Source organism: Chaetura pelagica, unplaced genomic scaffold (assembly GCF_000747805.2).
Source record: "Chaetura pelagica isolate M959 unplaced genomic scaffold, ChaPel_1.0 scaffold658, whole genome shotgun sequence".
Classification (NCBI taxonomy): domain Eukaryota; kingdom Metazoa; phylum Chordata; class Aves; order Apodiformes; family Apodidae; genus Chaetura; species Chaetura pelagica.
The window spans coordinates 501,682-510,599 of record NW_009954168.1 but is presented as its reverse complement, the minus strand read 5'-3'; positions in this window follow the sequence as shown (position 1 = coordinate 510,599).

Sequence of the window (8,918 nt, the reverse complement as noted above, 5' to 3'; positions counted from 1 at the left end):
TTCCCACTCTTTTCCCTTTCTTTCTCAACTACTTCACACCACTTCTGTGAGCCCCAGCCCTTTGCCTCACAGCACATGTTTTTCAGAAGAACCTTCCAAGTCTTCTCTCCAGTTAGTGCCCACATGACAAAGCCACTCCAAAAAAGGTGCAATGACTGTGTCATCTCAAGTTATCTTCTGACCAGAACCAAGTCTGTCTCCTCAAGCTAAAAACTGCATTTTGGGGGGGGAGAAATTACATGTCATGAGTGACAGCACTTAAAAAGTACCACTGAACTGAAATCAGTTTGGTGAGAGACCATGTAGGGAAGACTGCCTTCCAGGTGAACTGGCCTGTTTCTTCATAGGAAAGGACAAGGGGCAATGGGTGCCAACTGGAGCATAGGGGATTCCATGTAAATATCAGAAAAAACTTCTTTACTGTGAGAGTGACAGAGCCCTGGGACAGGCTTCCCAGGGAGGCTGTGGAGTCTCCTTCTCTGGAGACTTTCAAGACCCATCTGGACACATTCCTGTGTGATGTGCTCTGGGTGACCCTGCTCTGGCAGGGGGGTTGGACTGGATGATCTTTCGAGGTCCCTTCCAACCCCTAAGATTGTGTGATTCATCCCAAAGGTTTCACCTGTCTTCATTTATACCTGCCCACAGACATTACTTGTGACTCCTGAGCTGCACTCGTCCTGCAGTCTGTGCTGAAGATCATCCCAAACCAGTCCTGACCACCAGGTTTCAGATTGCTAACCCACATTCCCCACCCGTGCCAGATCAGACCAAGCACTGACAGTTCCCAGCTACAAACCACATCCATTAAATTGTCCTCTCAGGCAGCTGAATCTCAGAGCTCCAAGGGTAGAAACTAACAAAACGTGCTTGTGTTGCATTCCTTCAGTGTAACGAAAGCTTGGAACCCAGTTCAGAGTTGGTTTTGCAGACCAGGACACCAGCAGCACAGACCTGGAGGTCTGCATGGCCCAGCATACCACAGCTGCCTCACCAAGGCCAATATTCTCTTATAGAGCACCCATTTTTCTGAAGCTCAGCCTGCCAGGAACTCTTCCCAACTCTAGCTCTCTGGAGATGAGTATTCCATCCCCACCACCTGGCAAGGATCAAATGCACCACTCGTTCCTATCAGTTTATATCTGGTGTGCTCTCAGCTTAAGGGCTTTACACAGAGCAGATATGCTGGGTGTCTGCACACACCCTGTATCCATCTGGAATTGGAATGCCTTCAGGAGGGCTGCAGAGATCTACCTTCACACCAGCCTACTCAGAAAAAGAACTGAACAAGCATAGAACACTTCTCCAAGAGCTCTCCTAGCTTTTGATCAATGATTTAAACTTCCTGGGCTGGAGGGATTCTACTCACATTCTTAATTCTGCATTAATTGCTCTATTAACTTACCCATTTTTTCCTCAAATCCAGGTAAGCTTTTAGCATCCCCACCCACATGTTGAACAAACAGTCACCTACTGCTGTTGTCAGAACCCAAAGCCCCTTATCCTACCAGATATTTAGCTACTTAACCTGCCTGCAGTTCTCACCCTGTAGCTATCTTTGGACCATCACATAACATTGCTACATCCACCTCCCAGCACCACTTCAGATAAAGAACATCACAAGCCTCACTTGCTTCCCAAGCAGCTGAGCTCAGCACCAGTTTCTAGATGCTCTAAAACTACAGCCTTCCAAACCAAGCCTGCTCCTCAGCCACCATCACAATTAAGTAGTTAAAGATGAGAGCAGCAGAGCATTAATGATGGCCACTGGAGGTATCTACATTTGGAGCACATTTGGTACCCAAACTAATTACCCTCCCTTTTTTGAGCAAAAGAAGAAACAATGCTGTAGTTCCTGAGGGCAGAGGGAAGGGCAGCCCTTGCTTGCAGGGAAAGCCACAGGGTGCTGATAGGCTACAAAATATACATATTTGTACTCCTCTCCCAGCCTGAGAGGCAACTGGCAAAGGTAACCGTTTAAACTGTATTGTTGTTGTAGGCCATGTATTTATCCATAAACATAGCACCATACTTGGGAAACATGAGCCTGAAGCTACTGGGAATCTTCTCCCACTCAAGCAAAACAAGAGAAGCAGGCAGGGTCCCTGAAGCACAGGATCCCTGCACATCCCAACACCCATCCAGGCAACCTCACCTTGAGCAAAGAAAGTGCTTTATTGCTGACCCTGAGACAGGAGAGAAAATACTGGGGTTGTGGAGAAACAAACAGGACAGACAAATGAAGATCCCAACTTTGAAGGCCTTTGGAAAGCAATCCATGACCCTTTAATTCCAGCAGCTCTTCTGCTGAGATTTTTCTCAACCCAAGTATTCTCCAGAGTGAAATTCCATCTGCTAGAAAGGAACTCTCATGACTTTTCGTGCCAGCAAGAAGACCAGAAGAGATCTCTGGTCCAGGAAAATATAACTCCCATTTGAGAATGCACTGATTTCAATATCACAATACAGGGGCACGAAAATACTGGTCCTAACATTGCAGGAAAACTAATTGTGGCAAGGTAACTTGTTGCTGAAATAGAAGTACTGCTCAGGAAGCTTCCACCTGAATTGGAAATCGCTCATCCAGAGTCTCTAAATACTTTTGCCTCCATAGCTGCAGAACACAGACTACATAAATAACCTGCATATTTAAATAAATCATGGACATTCACCTAACTCACTTCAGGAATATCAGCTGCAACTCAAAGCAGTTCTTAAACCTTTCAGTCTGAAAGCTGACATAAACCTGTGAAAGTGAACACAGCTCCTCAGCACTGCTGGGCTAGCCAGGTAATCCTATCAAGGGAGAAATCCCCATGGGACACATCCTCCTAATGCCATTAGCAGGTGACATAAGCACACTGAGCAGTGGGAGCAGAGAGCTGTGCTGCCCCTGCCGCACAGCAAGGGCTCCCAGAGGTGTGAGTGGCCCCAATTATATGGGCAAACACACTAACATCCTACTTCTATGGACTACTAAAACCACAGCTTCTGAAGCCTGTGAAGACCATTAGATAGAACAATCCTTTCAAAGAAGAGACTGAGCATTATTCCTGCAGGTCCATCTTCATCACAAGAGATTATTTCTTCCAGCTGCTGTCTCACACAGGTTTCCTGCCAGGGAGGCAGGCACTGACTGCCCAAGGACAGGCCCTTCAGACGTGCCCGGGTGCCACTGGCACGTCCACCAGCCCACACACTTCATCCTCCTCCTCCTCATTCCTCCAGAGATCAGAGTACACTGGTGATCAAACCCAACGTCTGAACGGACACACCCTGTGATTTTATGTGCTGCAAAATGACAGTTGCTTTTGAAGTGCTTTGATTTCTTTACAAACTGCAAGGCTGACCAAATAACAGGGTCAGGGAGACGACGGGAGCTGTTTTTCCAGACGCACACCAGGTGTAGCTCCCCCCAGCAGATGCCCAGCAGCTGACACCCCTCTGGCTCCCTGACTCTGGCTTACCTGCAGCTGCCTAAGAAACCCCACAGATATCAAGTTTGGGAAGGAGCTCAAATGGGGAGGGTAGGAAACAGCATTTTATATTTTATAAGCATGTCTTGCTTATCAGGGTGTCTGTATTCACATAAAGACATAGTTGAGTTTCAAACTGCCCAAGTGAGATGCACTGTCCAGTCTACGTAAGGTAAAGCAGACACAGCTGGAACACAGGGCTCATTTCCTGAGCCCAGCAGGTCCCCACATGCAGCACATTGTATTACCACCTCATTTGCTGCCATTTCTCCAGCTACAGAAAACTCCATGAGTGCTACAAAGTGGGCAAGACTCAGTCCTAACCGTGGTCAAAAAGAACAGCATCCTAGGGCCACTCTGCTTCTGCACTGCTCTCAAGATGCTTGTGTCAAGAACTCACTCACAGCTGTGCTGCTGCATGGCATCTTTAAATGGCACTGCATCCTGTAATTACTACAGGGAATAGTCTCCTAGCAAGCAGGTTAAAGCCAAGCAAACAGCAACCACCTCAGACCTCACCATAAACGGTCCTGATTCGACCCTGTCCTCAAGGCATTTTCCTTCCTACTGCAAGTCAGCACATCCCATCAAGATCAAATGATTGCCTATCAAGAAAGCATCCAAACCTGCTTGTAGCTATCTGCCTGACACGGCAGCCTTCTCAAAAGCATCAGGGGGTCTAAGTATGTGTCAATTAGCACATCTCCACCTACAGCATGGCCAGTTTCTTCCACACAGCAGGGGTAGGGGGGAAAAAAACCACCAGCATCACCTACACATAAGATACACTGGAAGAATCCAAAAACTTTCTACAACTCCAGAAGGATGCAGAGCCTGCCAATATTAAAAAAAAATAATTCATTTTTTAAACACAGCTTCCTCAAGTCTCATTCCCAACTGCAGTGCACTTCATTGATAAAACATCCTTAAATTCTCAGCCCTGAGACAAAGACCAACTTGGACAGGAACAAAAATGATCAGAACTACTTACACACTCTGGAAATAAACCAGTGGTTTTGCAGCTGCATTTTAAAACAGTTTTCTAGGTACATTTTATGGCAACTGGGGTCAGTCTTACACACACCAAAGAACATCACACGCTGCTGAGGCAACAAGAACATCACAGCTCCCACCACCACCACATCAGGGAGCCCTGGAAGCCCAGGGGCTGGTGCAGCCCAGCTTTGCCCCCACGAGTGCCCCCGAGAAAGTATTTCCCCTTTAAATGGGGAGAAAGTAGCAGGGGGGTCAGAGTCCAGCTGCCTGTGCCTGCCATGAGAAGCAGCTATCAGGGAAGCCAACCATTAGTTTGAAACCACAAGCTCTCAGGCAAGGAGTGATTGATTTGTGCACTTCCATTTATTGATCATGAAGCACCATGGAATGGGAGGGGGTGATGAGACTGTGGCTCTTACATCCACCGTGCAGGGAAGCAGCCTCAAGCACGGATGCACGGAGAAGGGAACACCACCTTAGGGTGCCACTCCATCCTGCTCAGGCACCACCAAGCATCGGTCTCTCAGATGTTCTCAGCATTTGCCTGCTGCTAAATATCAATATTTAAATAATGACAAAGTGCTACATTAGTTGTATCTCAGCAAAAGGTCAGACGAACTCAGAACAGATAACCAAGCAGCCTTATCTGCATAACTATGTCTGCAAACCAGCTGAGGTTATTTAACTTGCACACAGGCCCTCGCTGTGCCTCAAATTTTTAAATATATTTAATTGCTACATTCCAAAGGGATAAAGCATTGATAAATGCTACTTTTTAAGGAGCCTGAAAATTACAACGCACCTCTAGACAGGCTGCACCACAAAGCTTTTGCTGAACCACAAATCGCTGATCTTCACCACTCTCCAGTTTCTCCAACATCAACCACAAGCATCACACAAAGAAGCACCTAATTCTACTTAACTAAATGCAAATGAATCACAAAGGGTTTGGTTTTTTGTTTTGTTTTTTTTAAGGAACACACACACACATTGGCATGAGCCTTAATAAAGCTTCCTGGAACCCACTCCTACTCTAAAGAATAACCACAGTCAGCCCAGGACTCGATGTTTGAATATGACAGTTGTGTTGATCCTTGGCCTTGCTGCCTGAGGATGGCATTGAGAAGTCACCTGTGGTGCCCACAGCAGGCACAGGGTAGGCAGAGGACAGTGAAGAGGAACTTTGGTCCTGCCAACAGCAGCAATGCTGGAAAAATTCTGCTGATGGATCACAGCATTGTGATGGAGTGGCTGACAAACTGCTTTGTCTCTGCACAGAGCAGCGTCGCGACAAAACGCCCTGGAAATCACAGTCATTCACAAACCACCCTGTGCCACCAGCAGCAGAAGCTTGCTTGGGTAAGAAATTTAACACAGAAGTGACCTTAAATCTTCAGCTAAAACAAGGTTACCAGACATCTATTTTTCACTTAAGTCCTTCAGTTTCTCTTGTGTATTCCCCAGCACCCTGGTGCTACAAATCGTTTTTAACCAAGTCCTTCTGCAGTGCATACAGAGATAGTGCTGCTGATTAATGAGCAAGTTCAGACAGACCCTGTTCTCCCACTGCCTTAATAAAAAGTGGGATCAGATGAAGAGGTGGTACCTCCCCTCCCTGCTGCTGACAGGGCAGTAGAAGTTGTTTCATTCTGCACTGGGTCAACCCACAGAGTTCTACTCCTTACATGGAGAAAAAGTCCCCATTTAACAAAACTGGGCAGTCTCCACAGGAAAAAAGGGTTAACACACCCTTCAACAAGTTCAGCTGCCACCCACCCTGTGCAGATATTAATTTAATAATGACAGATCATCATACCAAGGCAAGTGTTCAGATGTCTACCTTTGTTTCTTGCACAATGGTTTCTGCTAATTATATGCAATGTTCAGTTTCCCTTAATTAAAATATAAATCCAACGTCACTTTTCCCAGAGGAGAAAGGACGTGGTTTTACATCTGCTCGTTCTTGCTGCTTGCAGGGGCTCCAGGCAGTGCTGCTGAGTTCTGAGGTGTGGGGGTATCTCACACCAGCCTTGGATGTCCCACCTCAGGACACAGAGCAGCTCCACAGACACAGACCATGCTGCTCAGTGCCAGCCTCAGCTGGGCTCCACACACTGCCAGCAATCCCGTGCTGCACAGTAAGCAGTCCAAAAGCCCCTCTCCCTAAATTTCAGACCACTGCAAAGGGCAGAAAGGGTAAAACTCCCACATCCATGAGATAATGCACCTCAGTTTTAACACAGCATCCCCAGAGCTCTGTCCCAAGCACCAAAGAAATAAGCAGGCAGCCTTCTCCCCACCCCTAGGGGCCAACAGTTGGCATCTCCCCAGGGAAAGCCCACTAGCAAAGGCCTGAAGGAAAAAAAATATGTAGAATAAACCAATCTTTCCTTCAGCACCTTCTCAAGAAAAGCCAAGCAGTCAGCACCTCATTCACTCCTCGTGCACAGACCTACAGGCAGAGCTTCTGACTTCCAAGACACAAACCAGATCACAAACACAGTACCAGCCTGTGTTCTGGAGTCTCAGAAACACAGCACACGCTGCTGTGGTCACCCCAGCAGGGCTTACTGCATCAATTAAAATCTATCCTATAAATGTTAGTGAAGGAGGCACCATCTCTGACTGAGAGTGACTCAGAGCCCTCCAGGCTCCCTGCTCCACAGAACCTGGTGTTACAGCTCCAAGCCTGCCCCACTGCAAACGACAGCCTGCTCAGATGGTTTTCCATACACCATCAGCCAGTTGAGTTGGCAAAACCAGCTAATTCCCTTTTCAGACACAACACTCTGGGTAACTGTGGAACTGGCAGTAAGGATCATTTTTACTTTCTGCTGCATTCCCACAGCTTCCCTCCACTGGGGGACAGGGAATAAAGCTATTTCCAGGGGGATCACCACCAGAAGACAGAGGGCATGGAACTATTACCTTAATCTGGAGGAAAATTTTCAGAAGCCTCATGGAAAGATTAAGTTTCTCTCCACCTGCCAGGAAATAGCACAGGGTGGGGACAGGAGAGAGGGATGAGGTTTCTCAAACAGACAAGCCTTTGACACTCCTTTCAAGCAGGACCTATAAAGCTCACGTGGGCAGGATTCCCCCCCACCCCCCCTCCTTCCCCAGCAGCTGGACTGGACACTCCTGGCTCTCCCCAGACATCCCCTCTTTGGCCTCCTATTAACACCCACCCGGATGAATTTTTTTTTTCTTCCCCCCATGTAGAAGTCTCTAAGCTGGAGTTTGATTTCCTGGTGGGAGTGATCATGTAACCAATCAATCAGGGCAAACACACACACAATTTCTTCAAACCCCAGTTTTTAAAGGGTCTCACCAAAAGTCATCTCCCTTTGTGTATTTTAGAGTAACTTCAGCTCTTGGCAGTATTAAGACTGGACACAAGATGTAAATTTTTCACCATGAGGACAGTCAAGTATTGGAATAGTCTCCCAAGGGAAGGAGTAGATTTCCCCACATTGGACAGGTTTAAGTCTCAGCTTGACAGGGTGCTGAGCCACCTCGTGTAAACTAGAGTAGTGCCTAGAAGGGTTGGACCAGATGATCCCTGAGGTCCCTTCCAACCTGGCATTCCGTGATTCTATGAAATCTGCTCAAAGCTACTTTGAAATCAAGGCTTGCTGAGCCCTCACCTACAGAAGTGAAAGGTGTCCATTCAAAACACACAGGGATGCTGAAGCCTTTGTTGACATTTAATTATGGTACTGCTCACAAACAGTTCCAGAGTATAGCAGGACTCATGAATAACATAAACCAGTGCCTGCCTACACCTTACAAATTATCCTAACAGCCTTCTGAATCACTCCTGAGCAGAGGGAATTGCTCAGCAGGGTGATGTGCTTCCCCACTGAGCTGTCACTTTGTCAGATGAGTTGGGTCAGCACTTCACAAGCCTGAACACCTGCATACCTTTCGAGTGAGCCATTATTTTCAAGTAAGAGCTGCAGATCTGAGACAAAACGTGCAGGAGTATTTTTAAGACAGCTAGTATCTTACAAGAGGCCTGATAAAAGCCTGTGCCTGCCACGGGCCTTCCCTGCCCCGCTATGAGGCAGGCAGAGCCAGCTGGGCAGCCCGGGCAGGGAAGGCAGCAGGAAGCTCAGGAGGGCACCTGCCCGGCTGCAGGGATTCCCTGGGGGAGCACCAGCACAGGGGATTTGCCACACAAGTAATTCCCCAGCACAGCTTTCCTCAGCCACAAGGAGCTCTCTCCTCACGACTCCTCTGCAGAGACCAAGGACTTAAAACCACAAAGCAACAAAGGCAGGTGAGGGCAGGTCAGTCACCCCCAGCACAGGCTCTGGAGCCACAGACCAGGGCACCACGGTGCCCCATGTCCAGAGGCTGCAGCTCCTCCAGGCCCAGCATTCCCAGGCGGGATGGGCAGGAATCACAGCCGCACCGAAAGCTTTTCACCCTCCTCCCCAGCAC